The sequence below is a fragment of the Somniosus microcephalus genome, unplaced genomic scaffold, assembly GCF_052327205.1.
Source record: "Somniosus microcephalus isolate GS21.2 unplaced genomic scaffold, FLI_Smic_1.0 unresolved_chr4, whole genome shotgun sequence".
NCBI lineage: Eukaryota > Metazoa > Chordata > Chondrichthyes > Squaliformes > Somniosidae > Somniosus > Somniosus microcephalus.
In genome coordinates, this window is record NW_028225182.1 from 46,132,531 (window position 1) to 46,154,693 (window position 22,163).

The window sequence follows — 22,163 nt, forward strand, 5'->3', positions numbered from 1 at the left end:
GGTACAGAATTCAACAGGTTCACCACTCTCTGGGTGAAGAAATTCCTCCTCATATCAGCCCTAAGTGGCTTACCCCTTATCCTTAGACTGTGACCGCTGGTTCTGGATTCCCGCACCATCGGGATCATTCTTCCTGCATCTAGTGTGTCTAGTCCTGTTAGAATTTTGTAAGTTTCAATGAGATCCCCTCTCGTTCTTCTAAACTCTAGCGAATATAAGCCAAATCATCTCAATCTGTCTTCATACGTCATTCCTCCCATCCCATGTATCAGTCTGGTGAATCTTCGCTGCACTCCCTCCATGGCAAGAACATCCTTCCTCAGATAAGGTGACCAAAGCTGCACACAATACTCAAGGTATGGTCTCACCAAGGCCTTGTACAACTGCAGCAAGACATCCTTGCTCCTGTACTCGAAACCTCTCACTATAAAGGCCAACATTTGCCTTCTTAACCACCTGCTGCACCTGCATGCTTACCTTCGGCGATTGGTGTACACGGACACCCAGGTCTCATTGCAGTTCCACTTTTCCCAATCTATTGACATTCTGATAATAAGCTGTCTTCCTGCTTTTGCCACCAAAGTTGATAACCTCACATTTATCCACATTATACTGCATCTGCCATGCTTCTGCTAAATCACCTAACCTGTCCATATCATACTGGAGTTTCTCTGCATCCTCCTCACAGCACACATGCCCACCCAGCTTTGTGTCGTCTGCAAACTTGGAGTTATTATATCAAGTTCAACCTTCTAGATCATTCATATATATTGTGAGTAGCTGGGGTCCTAGCACTTATCCCTGCCCTACCCCACGAGTAACTGCCTGCCACTTGGAAACATACCCGTTTAGACATACTCTTTGCTTCCTGTCTGCCAACCAGTTCTCTATCCAAGTCAGTACCTTACCCCCGATCCCATGTGCTTTAACTTTGCACACCAATCTCTTATGTGGGACCTTATCGAAAGCCTTCTGAAAGTCCAAATACACCACATCCACTGGTTCTCCCTTATCTATTCTACCAGTTACATCCTCAAAAAATTTTAACATTTCCATCTGACCTGGTACTGAAAGTGGAGACGGTTCCACAGTGTAGCTGTTTTCACGTTTGCGGAACCATTTGGTTGGAACTTGCTCCTTCTGCTTGTCCAGGGGCGAGATTGCTCTCCTGTGTGAGGAAATAACAACTAAGAACAAACGAATTAGGAGCTGGAGTAGCCCATATATTGTGTAAAATGAGATATGGGTAACAGTTAACAGTTAACATGCAAAGCACAAAACCTGCTGACAAGGGTGGTGCTGTTGCTGTTTGGTGAACCGACCGCTACCTAGCAGAAGCTGTACGCCAACTCTCCAACACCTCCTCCTACCTCCACCTGGACCATGACCCCACGACCGAATATCAAGTCACCATTTGCAAGACTGTCACTGACCTCGTATGAGAAGAGATTGAGTAAACTAGGACTGCAGTCTCTTGAATTCGGAAGAATGAGAGGGGATCTCATTAAGCATGCAAAATTATTACAGGGTTTGATCGGTTGGATGCTGGGAGAATGTTTCCCTTGGCCGGGAAGTCTAGAACCAGGGGCCACAGCCTCAGGATAAAGGTTAGGCCATTCAGGACTGAGAGGAGAAGAAATTTCTTCACACAGAGGGTGGTGAATCTTTGGAATTCTCTACCCCAGAGGGCTGTGGAGGCTCAGTCATTGCGTATGTTCAAAACAGAAGTCGGTAGATTTCTGACTGGTAAGGGAATCAAGAGATATGGCAATAGGGCCGGTGAATGGAATTGAGGCAGGAGATCAGCCATGATCTCATAGAATCCCCTACAGTTGCTTAAAAATCTGTTCCATTACCTCTTTTTTCCAGTTCTGACGAAAGTTTATCGACCTGAAACGTTAACTCTGTTTATCTCTTCGCAGAAGCTGCCTGACCTGCTGAGTATCTCCAGCATTTTCTGTTTCAATTCAGATTTCCAATTTCTGCAGTATTTTCTCAGTTCGCATTTCTTTCATTGTGCAAAACAAGGTTATCGCTCAATTAATGACGCTTTGAAAGCAACATAAAAGTTCAACAAAATAAATACCGCTCAACCTGGGAGCTCGAACCCGCGAACTCTAAGATGAAGAGTCTCATGCTTTGCCGACTGAGCTAGCCGGGCCTGTTAAAACTGCATTTCATTGTCGCTGATTGCAGTCAGGTACCTGGTGGCTCCGGCCCGGTCACAACAGCATGTCTGAGCCGCATTTCTGCAAACTACGAAACAAGTTCTCCAGAAGCCCAAGGCGTATAAGGAACTCAAGCAGCAATAATCCCTTTCATTAACCACAGGGGTTCAGGCAATTTTCTGATCGCAAAACGCTTTAGTCCTTGTCAATATATCTTGTCTATTTCCCGGAGATTCCCGATTCTGTCTTTCTCTCTGGCTCTGTTTATTGTGTCTGTGGCCACCTGCGGGTTGATTTTGAAGGAATACCTGTGTTTGTGTCTGCTTGTTACGTTAAACAAATGAGGGCATGAGGCGCCTCTGTGCATGACACTGAGGAATCAGGAGAAGGCAGGAGGAATGAAACAGTGTTTGTGGAACGTGTGTATATAAAAACAGCGCGGTTTAGATTGTAGGGCCTCGTGGCGCAACGGTAGCGCGTCTGACTCCAGATCAGAAGGCTGCGTGTTCAAATCACGTCGGGGTCACTGTTTTTCCGGGTAATTCCAGAATTATTGTTTTCTTTGCCGTTTCACAATAACCAGACACTTGCTCCAAAGACTGTCTCACTCTTTCCCCAGTGTCAGGGAGAGAAGCGCCACAATTCCTCATTTATTTAATGTGACAAAACACAAGCACAGGTATTCGCTCAAAATCAACCTGCAGGTGGTCACACAGAATAAACAGAGCCAGAGAGACAGGCAGAATCGGGAAACACCGGCAAATAGACGAGAGATATTGACAAGGTGAGAAAACGCTTTGCGATCAGAAAATTGCCTGAATCCCTGTGGTTAATGAAAGGGCTTTTGAAGCTTGATTTCCTTACACACCTTGGAATTCAGGTGAACCTGGTTCATGGTTTGCAGAACAAGTTAAACGCCTGGGTTAAACCAGAGGGAAGGAAATTCGACAGTTTAATGAGTTTGAAAGGAACATTTTTGATTGTGCAGTTCGGTCAGAGAAATGCCAGTGAAAGGAAATCATTGCAGAAAGAGCGATTCTGTAGTGTCCCTTCTGTCTGAACAGTGCTTTCTCGATGCTCAATTCAGCCGAGGTTTCCGTAGTGTAGCGGTTATCACGTTCGCCTCACACGCGAAAGGTCCCCGGTTCGAGCCCGGGCGGAAACATTATTTTTCTGTGAAATAAATTTAACAGGTTTCTTGTGTCAGGAGCAACGAACAATTTAAAGCAGACTCCTAAAATACACAGTGCGTAAATTCTGATAGGGTATAAATCTTCGTCAATGAATAAACTTTCACAAATTATTAAAGTTAAATTACTCAACTTTCGACTGTCCCTTACTGTGAGCATTTATTTCATTCTGCAAAACAACGCTTTCGGTTAATGAATGTTGATTAAAACAATTAAACCACTAAACTACCAGAACACACATTAAAGAGTTGATCACAATTGCTGATATTTCTTATCTTTTTTCTGGTGTTTTTTCAGCTCTTGGTCCTTTTCAGCTCCTGACTGCGGATATTCCTCTGATTAAACGTGAACAAACTGAAATATCTCGCAGCCCCGGCCTCGGTTAATACCAACAGATCTAAGCCGCATTTCAGGCCCGAAAACAAACCCATTAATTATTCGCTTCTCCCCAGCTCCAGAGCTCAGATTGATACTGCCCATCCCTGGAGCTGCAAGATAATAGGGACCCGGGACAAACATCCCCATACACCGAGCACAAGCTCAGGAAAACCCCGGGGGAGATGATATCCCGGTCACTGAGCCTTCAACAGCATTGAACAAGCACCCGGACGGAAACGTTCTTCATGTGGAAGTGATGAGATGCAGAAATTCATGAAGCGAGTCAGGATGGCCGAGCGGTCTAAGGCGCTGCGTTCAGATCGCAGTCTCCTCTGGAGGCGTGGGTTCGAATCCCACTTCTGACAGTCTTTACTTTGAATTACCAAGCGGAACTCATTTATTTTCACACCACTGTCAAGCACTTTGGGACATCCCTTAAAAGTGGGATTCAGCAGTTCACCTGCTCCATTCACATAGAAACATGGAAGATAGGAGCAGGAGTAGGCCATTCGACCCGTCGAGCCTGCTCCGCCATTTAATGAGATCATGGCTGATCATCCACATTCAGTACCCTGTCCCTGCTTTCTCCCCATATCCCGTTATCTCTTTAGCCTTAAGAAATATATCTAACTCCTTCTTGAATATATTTAATGAATTGGCCTCAACTGCCTTCTGTGGTACAGAATTCAACAGGTTCACCACTCTCTGGGTGAAGAAATTCCTCCTCATCTCAGCCCTAAGTGGCTTACCCCTTATCCTTAGACTGTGACCGCTGGTTCTGGATTCCCGCACCATCGGGATCATTCTTCCTGCATCTAGTGTGTCTAGTCCTGTTAGAATTTTGTAAGTTTCAATGAGATCCCCTCTCGTTCTTCTAAACTCTAGCGAATATAAGCCAAATCATCTCAATCTGTCTTCATACGTCATTCCTCCCATCCCATGTATCAGTCTGGTGAATCTTCGCTGCACTCCCTCCATGGCAAGAACATCCTTCCTCAGATAAGGTGACCAAAGCTGCACACAATACTCAAGGTATGGTCTCACCAAGGCCTTGTACAACTGCAGCAAGACATCCTTGCTCCTGTACTCGAAACCTCTCACTATAAAGGCCAACATTTGCCTTCTTAACCACCTGCTGCACCTGCATGCTTACCTTCAGTGATTGGTGTACACGGACACCCAGGTCTCATTGCAGTTCCCCTTTTCCCAATCTATTGACATTCTGATAATAAGCTGTCTTCCTGCTTTTGCCACCAAAGTTGATAACCTCACATTTATCCACATTATACTGCATCTGCCATGCTTCTGCTAAATCACCTAACCTGTCCATATCATACTGGAGTTTCTCTGCATCCTCCTCACAGCACACATGCCCACCCAGCTTTGTGTCGTCTGCAAACTTGGAGTTATTATATCAAGTTCAACCTTCTAGATCATTCAAATATATTGTGAGTAGCTGGGGTCCTAGCACTTATCCCTGCCCTACCCCACGAGTAACTGCCTGCCACTTGGAAACATACCCGTTTAGACATACTCTTTGCTTCCTGTCTGCCAACCAGTTCTCTATCCAAGTCAGTACCTTACCCCCGATCCCATGTGCTTTAACTTTGCACACCAATCTCTTATGTGGGACCTTATCGAAAGCCTTCTGAAAGTCCAAATACACCACATCCACTGGTTCTCCCTTATCTATTCTACCAGTTACATCCTCAAAAAATTTTAACATTTCCATCTGACCTGGTACTGAAAGAGGAGACGGTTCCACAGTGTAGCTGTTATCACGTTTGCGGAACCATTTGGTTGGAACTTGCTCCTTCTGCTTGTCCAGGGGCGAGATTGCTCTCCTGTGTGAGGAAATAACAACTAAGAACAAACGAATTAGGAGCTGGAGTAGCCCATATATTGTGTAAAATGAGATATGGGTAACAGTTAACAGTTAACATGCAAAGCACAAAACCTGCTGACAAGGGTGGTGCTGTTGCTGTTTGGTGAACCGACCGCTACCTAGCAGAAGCTGTACGCCAACTCTCCAACACCTCCTCCTACCTCCACCTGGACCATGACCCCACTACCGAATATCAAGTCACCATTTGCAAGACTGTCACTGACCTCGTATGAGAAGAGATTGAGTAAACTAGGACTGCAGTCTCTTGAATTCGGAAGAATGAGAGGGGATCTCATTAAGCATGCAAAATTATTACAGGGTTTGATCGGTTGGATGCTGGGAGAATGTTTCCCTTGGCCGGGAAGTCTAGAACCAGGGGCCACAGCCTCAGGATAAAGGTTAGGCCATTCAGGACTGAGAGGAGAAGAAATTTCTTCACACAGAGGGTGGTGAATCTTTGGAATTCTCTACCCCAGAGGGCTGTGGAGGCTCAGTCATTGCGTATGTTCAAAACAGAAGTCGGTAGATTTCTGACTGGTAAGGGCATCAAGAGATATGGCAATAGGGCCGGTGAATGGAATTGAGGCAGGAGATCAGCCATGATCTCATAGAATCCCCTACAGTTGCTTAAAAATCTGTTCCATTACCTCTTTTTTCCAGTTCTGACGAAAGGTTATCGACCTGAAACGTTAACTCTGTTTATCTCTTCGCAGAAGCTGCCTGACCTGCTGAGTATCTCCAGCATTTTCTGTTTCAATTCAGATTTCCAGCTTCTGCAGTATTTTCTCAGTTCGCATTTCTTTCATTGTGCAAAACAAGGTTATCGCTCAATTAATGACGCTTTGAAAGCAACATAAAAGTTCAACAAAATAAATACCGCTCAACCTGGGAGCTCGAACCCGCGAACTCTAAGATGAAGAGTCTCATGCTTTACCGACTGAGCTAGCCGGGCCTGTTAAAACTGCATTTCGTTATCGCTGATTGCAGTCAGGTACCTGGTGGCTCCGGCCCGGTCACAACAGCATGTCTGAGCCGCATTTCTGCAAACTACGAAACAAGTTCTCCAGAAGCCCAAGGCGTATAAGGAACTCAAGCAGCAATAATCCCTTTCATTAACCACAGGGGTTCAGGCAATTTTCTGATCGCAAAACGCTTTAGTCCTTGTCAATATATCTTGTCTATTTCCCGGAGATTCCCGATTCTGTCTTTCTCTCTGGCTCTGTTTATTGTGTCTGTGGCCACCTGCGGGTTGATTTTGAAGGAATACCTGTGTTTGTGTCTGCTTGTTACGTTAAACAAATGAGGGCATGAGGCGCCTCTGTGCATGACACTGAGGAATCAGGAGAAGGCAGGAGGAATGAAACAGTGTTTGTGGAACGTGTGTATATAAAAACAGCGCGGTTTAGATTGTAGGGCCTCGTGGCGCAACGGTAGCGCGTCTGACTCCAGATCAGAAGGCTGCGTGTTCAAATCACGTCGGGGTCACTGTTTTTCCGGGTAATTCCAGAATTATTGTTTTCTTTGCCGTTTCACAATAACCAGACACTTGCTCCAAAGACTGTCTCACTCTTTCCCCAGTGTCAGGGAGAGAAGCGCCACAATTCCTCATTTATTTAATGTGACAAAACACAAGCACAGGTATTCGCTCAAAATCAACCTGCAGGTGGTCACACAGAATAAACAGAGCCAGAGAGACAGGCAGAATCGGGAAACACCGGCAAATAGACGAGAGATATTGACAAGGTGAGAAAACGCTTTGCGATCAGAAAATTGCCTGAATCCCTGTGGTTAATGAAAGGGCTTTTGAAGCTTGATTTCCTTACACACCTTGGAATTCAGGTGAACCTGGTTCATGGTTTGCAGAACAAGTTAAACGCCTGGGTTAAACCAGAGGGAAGGAAATTCGACAGTTTAATGAGTTTGAAAGGAACATTTTTGACTTGTGCAGTTCGGTCAGAGAAATGCCAGTGAAAGGAAATCATTGCAGAAAGAGCGATTCTGTAGTGTCCCTTCTGTCTGAACAGTGCTTTCTCGATGCTCAAATAAGCAGAGGTTTCCGTAGTGTAGCGGTTATCACGTTCGCCTCACACGCGGAAGGTCCCCGGTTCGAGCCCGGGCGGAAACATTATTTTTCTGTGAAATAAATTTAACAGGTTTCTTGTGTCAGGAGCAACGAACAATTTAAAGCAGACTCCTAAAATACACAGTGCGTAAATTCTGATAGGGTATAAATCTTCGTCAATGAATAAACTTTCACAAATTATTAAAGTTAAATTACTCAACTTTCGACTGTCCCTTACTGTGAGCATTTATTTCATTCTGCAAAACAACGCTTTCGGTTAATGAATGTTGATTGAAACAATTAAACCACTAAACTACCAGAACACACATTAAAGAGTTGATCACAATTGCTGATATTTCTTATCTTTTTTCTGGTGTTTTTTCAGCTCTTGGTCCTTTTCAGCTCCTGACTGCAGATATTCCTCTGATTAAACGTGAACAAACTGAAATATCTCGCAGCCCCGGCCTCGGTTAATACCAACAGATCTAAGCCGCATTTCAGGCCCGAAAACAAACCCATTAATTATTCGCTTCTCCCCAGCTCTAGAGCTCAGATTGATACTGCCCATCCCTGGAGCTGCAAGATAATAGGGACCCGGGACAAACATCCCCATACACCGAGCACAAGCTCAGGAAAACCCCGGGGGAGATGATATCCCGGTCACTGAGCCTTCAACAGCATTGAACAAGCACCCGGACGGAAACGTTCTTCATGTGGAAGTGATGAGATGCAGAAATTCATGAAGCGAGTCAGGATGGCCGAGCGGTCTAAGGCGCTGCGTTCAGGTCGCAGTCTTCTCTGGAGGCGTGGGTTCGAATCCCACTTCTGACAGTCTTTACTTTGAATTACCAAGCGGAACTCATTTATTTTCACACCACTGTCAAGCACTTTGGGACATCCCTTAAAAGTGGGATTCAGCAGTTCACCTGCTCCATTCACATAGAAGATAGGAGCAGGAGTAGGCCATTCGGCCCGTCGAGCCTGCTCCGCCATTTAATGAGATCATGGCTGATCATCCACATTCAGTACCCTGTCCCTGCTTTCTCCCCATATCCCGTTATCTCTTTAGCCTTAAGAAATATATCTAACTCCTTCTTGAATATATTTAATGAATTGGCCTCAACTGCCTTCTGTGGTACAGAATTCAACAGGTTCACCACTCTCTGGGTGAAGAAATTCCTCCTCATCTCAGCCCTAAGTGGCTTACCCCTTATCCTTAGACTGTGACCGCTGGTTCTGGATTCCCGCACCATCGGGATCATTCTTCCTGCATCTAGTGTGTCTAGCCCTGTTAGAATTTTGTAAGTTTCAATGAGATCCCCTCTCGTTCTTCTAAACTCTAGCGAATATAAGCCAAATCATCTCAATCTGTCTTCATACGTCATTCCTGCCATCCCATGTATCAGTCTGGTGAATCTTCGCTGCACTCCCTCCATGGCAAGAACATCCTTCCTCAGATAAGGTGACCAAAGCTGCACACAATACTCAAGGTATGGTCTCACCAAGGCCTTGTACAACTGCAGCAAGACATCCTTGCTCCTGTACTCGAAACCTCTCACTATAAAGGCCAACATTTGCCTTCTTAACCACCTGCTGCACCTGCATGCTTACCTTCAGCGATTGGTGTACACGGACACCCAGGTCTCATTGCAGTTCCCCTTTTCCCAATCTATTGACATTCTGATAATAAGCTGTCTTCCTGCTTTTGCCACCAAAGTTGATAACCTCACATGTATCCACATTATACTGCATCTGCCATGCTTCTGCTAAATCACCTAACCTGTCCATATCATACTGGAGTTTCTCTGCATCCTCCTCACAGCACACATGCCCACCCAGCTTTGTGTCGTCTGCAAACTTGGAGTTATTATATCAAGTTCAACCTTCTAGATCATTCATATATATTGTGAGTAGCTGGGGTCCTAGCACTTATCCCTGCCCTACCCCACGAGTAACTGCCTGCCACTTGGAAAAATACACGTTTAGACATACTCTTTGCTTCCTGTCTGCCAACGAGTTCTCTATCCAAGTCAGTACCTTACCCCCGATCCCATGTGCTTTAACTTTGCACACCAATCTCTTATGTGGGACCTTATCGAAAGCCTTCTGAAAGTCCAAATACACCACATCCACTGGTTCTCCCTTATCTATTCTACAAGTTACATCCTCAAAAAATTTTAACATTTCCATCTAACCTGGTACTGAAAGTGGAGACGGTTCCACAGTGTAGCTGTTATCACGTTTGCGGAACCATTTGGTTGGAACTTGCTCCTTCTGCTTGTCCAGGGGCGAGATTGCTCTCCTGTGTGAGGAAATAACAACTAAGAACAAACGAATTAGGAGCTGGAGTAGCCCATATATTGTGTAAAATGAGATATGGGTAACAGTTAACAGTTAACATGCAAAGCACAAAACCTGCTGACAAGGGTGGTGCTGTTGCTGTTTGGTGAACCGACCGCTACCTAGCAGAAGCTGTACGCCAACTCTCCAACACCTCCTCCTACCTCCACCTGGACCATGACCCCACTACCGAATATCAAGTCACCATTTGCAAGACTGTCACTGACCTCGCATGAGAAGAGATTGAGTAAACTAGGACTGCAGTCTCTTGAATTCGGAAGAATGAGAGGGGATCTCATTAAGCATGCAAAATTATTACAGGGTTTGATCGGTTGGATGCTGGGAGAATGTTTCCCTTGGCCGGGAAGTCTAGAACCAGGGGCCACAGCCTCAGGATAAAGGTTAGGCCATTCAGGACTGAGAGGAGAAGAAATTTCTTCACACAGAGGGTGGTGAATCTTTGGAATTCTCTACCCCAGAGGGCTGTGGAGGCTCAGTCATTGCGTATGTTCAAAACAGAAGTCGGTAGATTTCTGACTGGTAAGGGCATCAAGAGATATGGCAATAGGGCCGGTGAATGGAATTGAGGCAGGAGATCAGCCATGATCTCATAGAATCCCCTACAGTTGCTTAAAAATCTGTTCCATTACCTCTTTTTTCCAGTTCTGACGAAAGGTTATCGACCTGAAACGTTAACTCTGTTTATCTCTTCGCAGAAGCTGCCTGACCTGCTGAGTATCTCCAGCATTTTCTGTTTCAATTCAGATTTCCAGCTTCTGCAGTATTTTCTCAGTTCGCATTTCTTTCATTGTGCAAAACAAGGTTATCGCTCAATTAATGACGCTTTGAAAGCAACATAAAAGTTCAACAAAATAAAGACCGCTCAACCTGGGAGCTCGAACCCGCGAACTCTAAGATTAAGAGTCTCATGCTTTACCGACTGAGCTAGCCAGGCCTGTTAAAACTGCATTTCATTGTCGCTGATTGCAGTCAGGTACCTGGTGGCTCCGGCCCGGTCACAACAGGATGTCTGAGCCGCATTTCTGCAAACTACGAAACAAGTTCTCCAGAAGCCCAAGGCGTATAAGGAACTCAAGCAGCAATAATCCCTTTCATTAACCATAGGGGTTCAGGCAATTTTCTGATCGCAAAACGCTTTAGTCCTTGTCAATATATCTTGTCTATTTCCCGGAGATTCCCGATTCTGTCTTTCTCTCTGGCTCTGTTTATTGTGTCTGTGGCCACCTGCGGGTTGATTTTGAAGGAATACCTGTGTTTGTGTCTGCTTGTTACGTTAAACAAATGAGGGCATGAGGCGCCTCTGTGCATGACACTGAGGAATCAGGAGAAGGCAGGAGGAATGAAACAGTGTTTGTGGAACGTGTGTATATAAAAACAGAGCGGTTTAGATTGTAGGGCCTCGTGGCGCAACGTTAGCGCGTCTGACTCCAGATCAGAAGGCTGCGTGTTCAAATCACGTCGGGGTCACTGTTTTTCCGGGTAATTCCAGAATTATTGTTTTCTTTGCCGTTTCACAATAACCAGACACTTGCTCCAAAGACTGTCTCACTCTTTCCCCAGTGTCAGGGAGAGAAGCGCCACAATTCCTCATTTATTTAATGTGACAAAACACAAGCACAGGTATTCGCTCAAAATCAACCTGCAGGTGGTCACACAGAATAAACAGAGCCAGAGAGACAGGCAGAATCGGGAAACACCGGCAAATAGACGAGAGATATTGACAAGATGAGAAAACGCTTTGCGATCAGAAAATTGCCTGAATCCCTGTGGTTAATGAAAGGGCTTTTGAAGCTTGATTTCCTTACACACTTTGGAATTCAGGTGAACCTGGTTCATGGTTTGCAGAACAAGTTAAACGCCTGGGTTAAACCAGAGGGAAGGAAATTCGACAGTTTAATGAGTTTGAAAGGAACATTTTTGACTTGTGCAGTTCGGTCAGAGAAATGCCAGTGAAAGGAAATCATTGCAGAAAGAGCGATTCTGTAGTGTCCCTTCTGTCTGAACAGTGCTTTCTCGATGCTCAATTCAGCAGAGGTTTCCGTAGTGTAGCGGTTATCACGTTCGCCTCACACGCGAAAGGTCCCCGGTTCGAGCCCGGGCGGAAACATTATTTTTCTGTGAAATAAATTTAACAGGTTTCTTGTGTCAGGAGCAACGAACAATTTAAAGCAGACTCCTAAAATACACAGTGCGTAAATTCTGATAGGGTATAAATCTTCGTCAATGAATAAACTTTCACAAATTATTAAAGTTAAATTACTCAACTTTCGACTGTCCCTTACTGTGAGCATTTATTTCATTCTGCAAAACAACGCTTTCGGTTAATGAATGTTGATTAAAACAATTAAACCACTAAACTACCAGAACACACATTAAAGAGTTGATCACAATTGCTGATATTTCTTATCTTTTTTCTGGTGTTTTTTCAGCTCTTGGTCCTTTTCAGCTCCTGACTGCGGATATTCCTCTGATTAAACGTGAACAAACTGAAATATCTCGCAGCCCCGGCCTCGGTTAATACCAACAGATCTAAGCCGCATTTCAGGCCCGAAAACAAACCCATTAATTATTCGCTTCTCCCCAGCTCCAGAGCTCAGATTGATACTGCCCATCCCTGGAGCTGCAAGATAATAGGGACCCGGGACAAACATCCCCATACACCGAGCACAAGCTCAGGAAAACCCCGGGGGAGATGATATCCCGGTCACTGAGCCTTCAACAGCATTGAACAAGCACCCGGACGGAAACGTTCTTCATGTGGAAGTGATGAGATGCAGAAATTCATGAAGCGAGTCAGGATGGCCGAGCGGTCTAAGGCGCTGCGTTCAGGTCGCAGTCTCCTCTGGAGGCGTGGGTTCGAATCCCACTTCTGACAGTCTTTACTTTGAATTACCAAGCGGAACTCATTTATTTTCACACCACGGTCAAGCACTTTGGGACATCCCTTAAAAGTGGGATTCAGCAGTTCACCTGCTCCATTCACATAGAAGATAGGAGCAGGAGTAGGCCATTCGGCCCGTCGAGCCTGCTCCGCCATTTAATGAGATCATGGCTGATCATCCACATTCAGTACCCTGTCCCTGCTTTCTCCCCATATCCCGTTATCTCTTTAGCCTTAAGAAATATATCTAACTCCTTCTTGAATATATTTAATGAATTGGCCTCAACTGCCTTCTGTGGTACAGAATTCAACAGGTTCACCACTCTCTGGGTGAAGAAATTCCTCCTCATATCAGCCCTAAGTGGCTTACCCCTTATCCTTAGACTGTGACCGCTGGTTCTGGATTCCCGCACCATCGGGATCATTCTTCCTGCATCTAGTGTGTCTAGTCCTGTTAGAATTTTGTAAGTTTCAATGAGATCCCCTCTCGTTCTTCTAAACTCTAGCGAATATAAGCCAAATCATCTCAATCTGTCTTCATACGTCATTCCTCCCATCCCATGTATCAGTCTGGTGAATCTTCGCTGCACTCCCTCCATGGCAAGAACATCCTTCCTCAGATAAGGTGACCAAAGCTGCACACAATACTCAAGGTATGGTCTCACCAAGGCCTTGTACAACTGCAGCAAGACATCCTTGCTCCTGTACTCGAAACCTCTCACTATAAAGGCCAACATTTGCCTTCTTAACCACCTGCTGCACCTGCATGCTTACCTTCGGCGATTGGTGTACACGGACACCCAGGTCTCATTGCAGTTCCACTTTTCCCAATCTATTGACATTCTGATAATAAGCTGTCTTCCTGCTTTTGCCACCAAAGTTGATAACCTCACATTTATCCACATTATACTGCATCTGCCATGCTTCTGCTAAATCACCTAACCTGTCCATATCATACTGGAGTTTCTCTGCATCCTCCTCACAGCACACATGCCCACCCAGCTTTGTGTCGTCTGCAAACTTGGAGTTATTATATCAAGTTCAACCTTCTAGATCATTCATATATATTGTGAGTAGCTGGGGTCCTAGCACTTATCCCTGCCCTACCCCACGAGTAACTGCCTGCCACTTGGAAACATACCCGTTTAGACATACTCTTTGCTTCCTGTCTGCCAACCAGTTCTCTATCCAAGTCAGTACCTTACCCCCGATCCCATGTGCTTTAACTTTGCACACCAATCTCTTATGTGGGACCTTATCGAAAGCCTTCTGAAAGTCCAAATACACCACATCCACTGGTTCTCCCTTATCTATTCTACCAGTTACATCCTCAAAAAATTTTAACATTTCCATCTGACCTGGTACTGAAAGTGGAGACGGTTCCACAGTGTAGCTGTTTTCACGTTTGCGGAACCATTTGGTTGGAACTTGCTCCTTCTGCTTGTCCAGGGGCGAGATTGCTCTCCTGTGTGAGGAAATAACAACTAAGAACAAACGAATTAGGAGCTGGAGTAGCCCATATATTGTGTAAAATGAGATATGGGTAACAGTTAACAGTTAACATGCAAAGCACAAAACCTGCTGACAAGGGTGGTGCTGTTGCTGTTTGGTGAACCGACCGCTACCTAGCAGAAGCTGTACGCCAACTCTCCAACACCTCCTCCTACCTCCACCTGGACCATGACCCCACGACCGAATATCAAGTCACCATTTGCAAGACTGTCACTGACCTCGTATGAGAAGAGATTGAGTAAACTAGGACTGCAGTCTCTTGAATTCGGAAGAATGAGAGGGGATCTCATTAAGCATGCAAAATTATTACAGGGTTTGATCGGTTGGATGCTGGGAGAATGTTTCCCTTGGCCGGGAAGTCTAGAACCAGGGGCCACAGCCTCAGGATAAAGGTTAGGCCATTCAGGACTGAGAGGAGAAGAAATTTCTTCACACAGAGGGTGGTGAATCTTTGGAATTCTCTACCCCAGAGGGCTGTGGAGGCTCAGTCATTGCGTATGTTCAAAACAGAAGTCGGTAGATTTCTGACTGGTAAGGGAATCAAGAGATATGGCAATAGGGCCGGTGAATGGAATTGAGGCAGGAGATCAGCCATGATCTCATAGAATCCCCTACAGTTGCTTAAAAATCTGTTCCATTACCTCTTTTTTCCAGTTCTGACGAAAGTTTATCGACCTGAAACGTTAACTCTGTTTATCTCTTCGCAGAAGCTGCCTGACCTGCTGAGTATCTCCAGCATTTTCTGTTTCAATTCAGATTTCCAATTTCTGCAGTATTTTCTCAGTTCGCATTTCTTTCATTGTGCAAAACAAGGTTATCGCTCAATTAATGACGCTTTGAAAGCAACATAAAAGTTCAACAAAATAAATACCGCTCAACCTGGGAGCTCGAACCCGCGAACTCTAAGATGAAGAGTCTCATGCTTTGCCGACTGAGCTAGCCGGGCCTGTTAAAACTGCATTTCATTGTCGCTGATTGCAGTCAGGTACCTGGTGGCTCCGGCCCGGTCACAACAGCATGTCTGAGCCGCATTTCTGCAAACTACGAAACAAGTTCTCCAGAAGCCCAAGGCGTATAAGGAACTCAAGCAGCAATAATCCCTTTCATTAACCACAGGGGTTCAGGCAATTTTCTGATCGCAAAACGCTTTAGTCCTTGTCAATATATCTTGTCTATTTCCCGGAGATTCCCGATTCTGTCTTTCTCTCTGGCTCTGTTTATTGTGTCTGTGGCCACCTGCGGGTTGATTTTGAAGGAATACCTGTGTTTGTGTCTGCTTGTTACGTTAAACAAATGAGGGCATGAGGCGCCTCTGTGCATGACACTGAGGAATCAGGAGAAGGCAGGAGGAATGAAACAGTGTTTGTGGAACGTGTGTATATAAAAACAGCGCGGTTTAGATTGTAGGGCCTCGTGGCGCAACGGTAGCGCGTCTGACTCCAGATCAGAAGGCTGCGTGTTCAAATCACGTCGGGGTCACTGTTTTTCCGGGTAATTCCAGAATTATTGTTTTCTTTGCCGTTTCACAATAACCAGACACTTGCTCCAAAGACTGTCTCACTCTTTCCCCAGTGTCAGGGAGAGAAGCGCCACAATTCCTCATTTATTTAATGTGACAAAACACAAGCACAGGTATTCGCTCAAAATCAACCTGCAGGTGGTCACACAGAATAAACAGAGCCAGAGAGACAGGCAGAATCGGGAAACACCGGCAAATAGACGAGAGATATTGACAAGGTGAGAAAACGCTTTGCGATCAGAAAATTGCCTGAATCCCTGTGGTTAATGAAAGGGCTTTTGAAGCTTGATTTCCTTACACACCTTGGAATTCAGGTGAACCTGGTTCATGGTTTGCAGAACAAGTTAAACGCCTGGGTTAAACCAGAGGGAAGGAAATTCGACAGTTTAATGAGTTTGAAAGGAACATTTTTGACTTGTGCAGTTCGGTCAGAGAAATGCCAGTGAAAGGAAATCATTGCAGAAAGAGCGATTCTGTAGTGTCCCTTCTGTCTGAGCAGTGCTTTCTCGATGCTCAATTCAGCAGAGGTTTCCGTAGTGTAGCGGTTATCACGTTCGCCTCACACGCGAAAGATCCCCGGTTCGAGCCCGGGCGGAAACATTACTTTTCTGTGAAATAAATTTAACAGGTTTCTTGTGTCAGGAGCAACGAACAATTTAAAGCAGACTCCTAAAATACACAGTGCGTAAATTCTGATAGGGTATAAATCTTCGTCAATGAATAAACTTTCACAAATTATTAAAGTTAAATTACTCAACTTTCGACTGTCCCTTACTGTGAGCATTTATTTCATTCTGCAAAACAACGCTTTCGGTTAATGAATGTTGATTAAAACAATTAAACCACTAAACTACCAGAACACACATTAAAGAGTTGATCACAATTGCTGATATTTCTTATCCTTTTTCTGGTGTTTTTTCAGCTCTTGGTCCTTTTCAGCTCCTGACTGCGGATATTCCTCTGATTAAACGTGAACAAACTGAAATATCTCGCAGCCCCGGCCTCGGTTAATACCAACAGATCAAAGCCGCATTTCAGGCCCGAAAACAAACCCATTAATTATTCGCTTCTCCCCAGCTCCAGAGCTCAGATTGATACTGCCCATCCCTGGAGCTGCAAGATAATAGGGACCCGGGACAAACCTCCCCATACACCGAGCACAAGCTCAGGAAAACCCCGGGGGAGATGATATCCCGGTCACTGAGCCTTCAACAGCATTGAACAAGCACCCGGACGGAAACGTTCTTCATGTGGAAGTGATGAGATGCAGAAATTCATGAAGCGAGTCAGGATGGCCGAGCGGTCTAAGGCGCTGCGTTCAGGTCGCAGTCTCCTCTGGAGGCGTGGGTTCGAATCCCACTTCTGACAGTCTTTACTTTGAATTACCAAGCGGAACTCATTTATTTTCACACCACTGTCAAGCACTTTGGGACATCCCTTAAAAGTGGGATTCAGCAGTTCACCTGCTCCATTCACATAGAAACATAGAAGATAGGAGCAGGAGTAGGCCATTCGGCCCGTCGAGTCTGCTCCGCCATTTAATGAGATCATGGCTGATCATCCACATTCAGTACCCTGTCCCTGCTTTCTCCCCATATCCCGTTATCTCTTTAGCCTTAAGAAATATATCTAACTCCTTCTTGAATATATTTAATGAATTGGCCTCAACTGCCTTCTGTGGTACAGAATTCAACAGGTTCACCACTCTCTGGGTGAAGAAATTCCTCCTCATCTCAGCCCTAAGTGGCTTACCCCTTATCCTTAGACTGTGACCGCTGGTTCTGGATTCCCGCACCATCGGCATCATTCTTCCTGCATCTAGTGTGTCTAGTCCTGTTAGAATTTTGTAAGTTTCAATGAGATCCCCTCTCGTTCTTCTAAACTCTAGCGAATAAAAGCCAAATCATCTCAATCTGTCTTCATACGTCATTCCTGCCATCCCATGTATCAGTCTGGTGAATCTTCGCTGCACTCCCTCCATGGCAAGAACATCCTTCCTCAGATAAGGTGACCAAAGCTGCACACAATACTCAAGGTATGGTCTCACCAAGGCCTTGTACAACTGCAGCAAGACATCCTTGCTCCTGTACTCGAAGCCTCTCACTATAAAGGCCAACATTTGCCTTCTTAACCACCTGCTGCACCTGCATGCTTACCTTCAGCGATTGGTGTACACGGACACCCAGGTCTCATTGCAGTTCCCCTTTTCCCAATCTATTGACATTCTGATAATAAGCTGTCTTCCTGTTTTTGCCACCAAAGTTGATAACCTCACATTTATCCACATTATACTGCATCTGCCATGCTTCTGCTAAATCACCTAACCTGTCCATATCATACTGGAGTTTCTCTGCATCCTCCTCACAGCACACATGCCCACCCAGCTTTGTGTCGTCTGCAAACTTGGAGTTATTATATCTAGTTCAACCTTCTAGATCATTAATATATATTGTGAGTAGCTGGGGTCCTAGCACTTATCCCTGCCCTACTCCACGAGTAACTGCCTGCCACTTGGAAAAATACCCGTTTAGACATACTCTTTGCTTCCTGTCTGCCAACCAGTTCTCTATCCAAGTCAGTACCTTACCCCCGATCCCATGTGCTTTAACTTTGCACACCAATCTCTTATGTGGGACCTTATCGAAAGCCTTCTGAAAGTCCAAATACACCACATCCACTGGTTCTCCCTTATCTAGTCTACCAGTTGCATCCTCAAAAAATTTTAACATTTCCATCTGACCTGGTACTGAAAGTGGAGACGGTTCCACAGTGTAGCAGTTATAACGTTTGCGGAATCATTTTGCTGGAATTTGCTCCTTCTGCTTGTCCAGGGGCGAGATTGCTCTCCTGTGTGAGGAAATAACAACTAAGAACAAAAGAATTAGGAGCTGGAGTAGCCCATATATTGTGTAAAATGAGATATGGGTAACAGTTAACAGTTAACATGCAAAGCACAAAACCTGCTGACAAGGGTGGTGCTGTTGCTGTTTGGCGAACCGACCTCTGCCTAGCGGAAGCTGTACGCCAACTCTCCAACACCTCCTCCTACCTCCGCCTGGATCATGACCCCACTACCGAATATCAAGTCACCATTTGCAAGACTGTCACTGACCTCGTATGAGAAGAGATTGTGTAAACTAGGCCTGCAATCTCTTGAATTCGGAAGAATGAGAGGGGATCTCATTACGCATGCAAAATTATTACAGGGTTTGATCGGGTGGATGCTGGGAGAAAGTTTCCCTTGGCTGGGCAGTCTAGAACCAGGGGCCACAGCCTCAGGATAAAGGTTAGGCCATTCAGGACTGAGAGGAGAAGAAATTTCTGCACACAGAGGGTGGTGAATATTTTGAATTCTCTACTCCAGAGGGCTGTGGAGGCTCAATCATTGGGTATGTTCAAAACAGAAGTCGGTAGATTTCTGACTGGTAAGGGCATCAAGGGATATGGCGATAGGGCCGGTGAATGGAATTGAGGCAGGAGATCAGCCATGATCTCATAGAATCCCCTACACTTGCTTAAAAATCTGTTCAATTACCTCTTTCTTCCAGTTCTGACGAAAGGTTAACTCTGTTTGTCTCTTCGCAGAAGCTGCCTGACCTGCTGAGTATCTCCAGCATTTTCTGTTTCAATTCAGATTTCCAGCATCTGCAGTATTTTCTCAGTTCGCATTTCTTTCATTGTGCAAAACAAGGTTATCGCTCAATTAATGACGCTTTGAAAGCAACATATCAGCTTAACAAAGTAAATATCGCCCAACGTGGGGCTCGAACCCCCGACCCGGAAATTAAGAGTCTCACCGCTCTATCGGTTGAGCTAGCCGGGCTAGTTGGAACTATATTTCATTGTCGCTGATTGCAGTCAGGTACCTGGTGGCTCCGGCCCGGTCACAACAGCATGTCTGAGCCGCGTTGCTGCAAACTACGAAATTAGTTCTCCAAAAAGCCCAAGGCGTATAAGGAACTCAAGCAGCAAAATCCCTTTCATTAACCACAGGGGTTCAGGCAATTTTCTGATCGCAAAGCGCTTTAGTCCTTGTCAATATCTCTTGTCTATTTCCCGGAGATTCCCGATTCTGTCTTTCTCTCTGGCTCTGTTTATTGTGTCTGTGGCCACCTGCGGGTTGATTTTGAAGGAATACCTGTGTTTGCTTGTTACGCTGGCATAGTTACGGTGGCATGGTGGTTAGAACTGTTGCCTCATCAGCGCAAGGGTCCCGGGTTCGAATCCGGCCTCGGGCGACTGTCTGTTTGCGCATTCTCCCCGTGTTTGCGTGGGTTTTCTCCGGGTGCTCCGGTTTTCTCCCACAGTCCAAAGATGTGCGGGTTGGGTTGATTGGCTATCATAAATTGATCCTTGGTGTTCGGGGGATTAAATACGTGGGGTTACGGGGATAGGGTGGGATATGTGTCGGTGCAGGTTCGATGGGCCGAAATTGCCTCTATCTGCTCTGTGGCGTTTCTGTGATTTCTGTGAAATGAGGGCATCAGGCGCTTCTGTGCATGACACTGAGGAATCAGGAGAAGGCAGGAGGAATGAAACAGTGTTTGTGGAACGTGTGTATATAAAAACAGCGCGGTTTGTGCTGTAGGTCCTCGTGGCGCAACGGTTGCGCGTCTGATTCCACATCAGAAGGCTGCGTGTTCAAATCACGTCGGGGTCACTGTTTTTCCGGGTAATTCCAGAATTATTGTTTTCTTTGCCGTTTCACAATAACCAGACACTTGCTCCAAAGACTGTCTCACTCTTTCCCCAGTGTCAGGGAGAGAAGCGCCACAATTCCTCATTTATTTAATGTGACAAGACACAAGCACAGGTGTTCGCTCAAAATCAACCTGCAGGTGTTCACATAGAATAAACAGAGCCAGAGAGACAGGCAGAATCGGGAAACACCGGCAAATAGACGAGAGATATTGACAAGGTGAGAAAGCGCTTTGCGATCAGAAAATTGCCTGAATCCCTGTGGTTAATGAAAGGGCTTTTGATGCTTGATTTCCTTACACACCTTGGAATTAAGGAGAACCTGGTTCGTGGTTTAGCCTGGGGCCGAGCCACTAGGCGGCTGGCTGCAATCAAAGACAAGAACGTATCAGCTTCTCCAGCCCGGCTAGCTCAGTCGGTCGGGACTCTTAATTGTAGGATCGTGGGTTCGAGCCCCGTGTTGGGAGAATGATTTTTGTTCAACTTTTATGTTGCTTTCACGGAAAAGCATAATTATTTAACCGATAAAATTCTTTTGCACAATGAAAGAAATGACAACTGAGCGAGAGTCGATACTTCAATCACTTTATTTGTGCTTTGCATGTTAACTGTTACCCATATCTCATTTTACACACTGTGCTTTAGGAGTCTGGGTTAAAGTGCTCATTGCTGATGACACCAGGAATCTGGGACAGCATTTGTCATATTGCACAGGAAAATAGAATCAGCAGTGAACATCAAACCGCATGGTGCTGATTTTCAGCTTCTACGCAGCTCGAATTGGAATAAAGTGATATAATTTTAACAGTGAAGATTTGGAAGTAAGTGTTCCTCGTATTTGTGCTTTTAATTAAAGTTTGTGGCGTCTGACTCCCGTTCATGTCACTGAATAAGAAAGGAGGGGCTTCTCGTTGCCCAGACTGCCCTGCGCCTGGTGTTTGTGAGCTCATCCTTTATATTGAGCGGTTTCTCGTTCTTTAACCGGTGTCAGCTTTCGATCAGCGGTTACTTCACAGCACCAACTGTTTTGTAAGTTCGAACTCTGTCTCACCGAGGGCGCAATCTGGGCTTATTATTGTCATTTTCAATCCCCTTCTTCAACACCGAAACACATTACAGCAGTGATTTTAATTTAGTTGTGTGACATTTTTCGAGGGCATCATTAAATGATTCAATAACTTATTCCTATCAGCGCTGCGAGATGGGTTCGATTCGCAGTTAGGGAAGAAATTTTGATATCACCGTTTTTTATTCATGAATGCGATGTAACTTTATTAAATTAATTACATGCATCTAATGTGAATAAATAAGAACTGCTTTAATCACCATTAATTAACCGGTAACTTTATTTTGCAGAATGAAAGACATGATAATATGGTTACTGAGGGACAGTCGAAACTTCATTCATTTATTTTGCTCTTTGCATCTCCTGAACTGTTAACCCATATCTCATTTTACACATTGCATTTTAGGAGAATGGTTTAAAATGTTCATTGCTTGAGAGAGCAG

At 45.1% G+C, this 22,163-nt stretch overlaps 13 non-coding genes across 13 annotated transcripts; all 13 read left to right on the plus strand.

Moving 5' to 3' along the window:
• Positions 1 to 2,622: 2,622 nt before the first annotated feature.
• trnaw-cca (transfer RNA tryptophan (anticodon CCA)) lies at positions 2,623 to 2,694 on the plus strand. The gene has a single exon. It is a non-coding gene; the product is annotated as a tRNA-Trp (tRNA).
• A 566-nt stretch (positions 2,695 to 3,260) lies between these two features.
• On the plus strand, positions 3,261 to 3,333 carry trnav-cac (transfer RNA valine (anticodon CAC)). The gene has a single exon. It is a non-coding gene; the product is annotated as a tRNA-Val (tRNA).
• A 685-nt stretch (positions 3,334 to 4,018) lies between these two features.
• On the plus strand, positions 4,019 to 4,101 carry trnal-cag (transfer RNA leucine (anticodon CAG)). Its single transcript has one exon. It is a non-coding gene; the product is annotated as a tRNA-Leu (tRNA).
• Positions 4,102 to 7,034: 2,933 nt separating this feature from the next.
• trnaw-cca (transfer RNA tryptophan (anticodon CCA)) lies at positions 7,035 to 7,106 on the plus strand. The gene has a single exon. It is a non-coding gene; the product is annotated as a tRNA-Trp (tRNA).
• Positions 7,107 to 7,673: 567 nt separating this feature from the next.
• trnav-cac (transfer RNA valine (anticodon CAC)) lies at positions 7,674 to 7,746 on the plus strand. The gene has a single exon. It is a non-coding gene; the product is annotated as a tRNA-Val (tRNA).
• Positions 7,747 to 8,431: 685 nt separating this feature from the next.
• Positions 8,432 to 8,514, plus strand: trnal-cag (transfer RNA leucine (anticodon CAG)). Its single transcript has one exon. It is a non-coding gene; the product is annotated as a tRNA-Leu (tRNA).
• A 2,925-nt stretch (positions 8,515 to 11,439) lies between these two features.
• trnaw-cca (transfer RNA tryptophan (anticodon CCA)) lies at positions 11,440 to 11,511 on the plus strand. The gene has a single exon. It is a non-coding gene; the product is annotated as a tRNA-Trp (tRNA).
• Positions 11,512 to 12,078: 567 nt separating this feature from the next.
• On the plus strand, positions 12,079 to 12,151 carry trnav-cac (transfer RNA valine (anticodon CAC)). The gene has a single exon. It is a non-coding gene; the product is annotated as a tRNA-Val (tRNA).
• Positions 12,152 to 12,836: 685 nt separating this feature from the next.
• On the plus strand, positions 12,837 to 12,919 carry trnal-cag (transfer RNA leucine (anticodon CAG)). The gene has a single exon. It is a non-coding gene; the product is annotated as a tRNA-Leu (tRNA).
• Positions 12,920 to 15,844: 2,925 nt separating this feature from the next.
• trnaw-cca (transfer RNA tryptophan (anticodon CCA)) lies at positions 15,845 to 15,916 on the plus strand. The gene has a single exon. It is a non-coding gene; the product is annotated as a tRNA-Trp (tRNA).
• A 567-nt stretch (positions 15,917 to 16,483) lies between these two features.
• Positions 16,484 to 16,556, plus strand: trnav-cac (transfer RNA valine (anticodon CAC)). Its single transcript has one exon. It is a non-coding gene; the product is annotated as a tRNA-Val (tRNA).
• A 685-nt stretch (positions 16,557 to 17,241) lies between these two features.
• Positions 17,242 to 17,324, plus strand: trnal-cag (transfer RNA leucine (anticodon CAG)). Its single transcript has one exon. It is a non-coding gene; the product is annotated as a tRNA-Leu (tRNA).
• Positions 17,325 to 20,543: 3,219 nt separating this feature from the next.
• On the plus strand, positions 20,544 to 20,616 carry trnaw-cca (transfer RNA tryptophan (anticodon CCA)). Its single transcript has one exon. It is a non-coding gene; the product is annotated as a tRNA-Trp (tRNA).
• Positions 20,617 to 22,163: the final 1,547 nt, after the last annotated feature.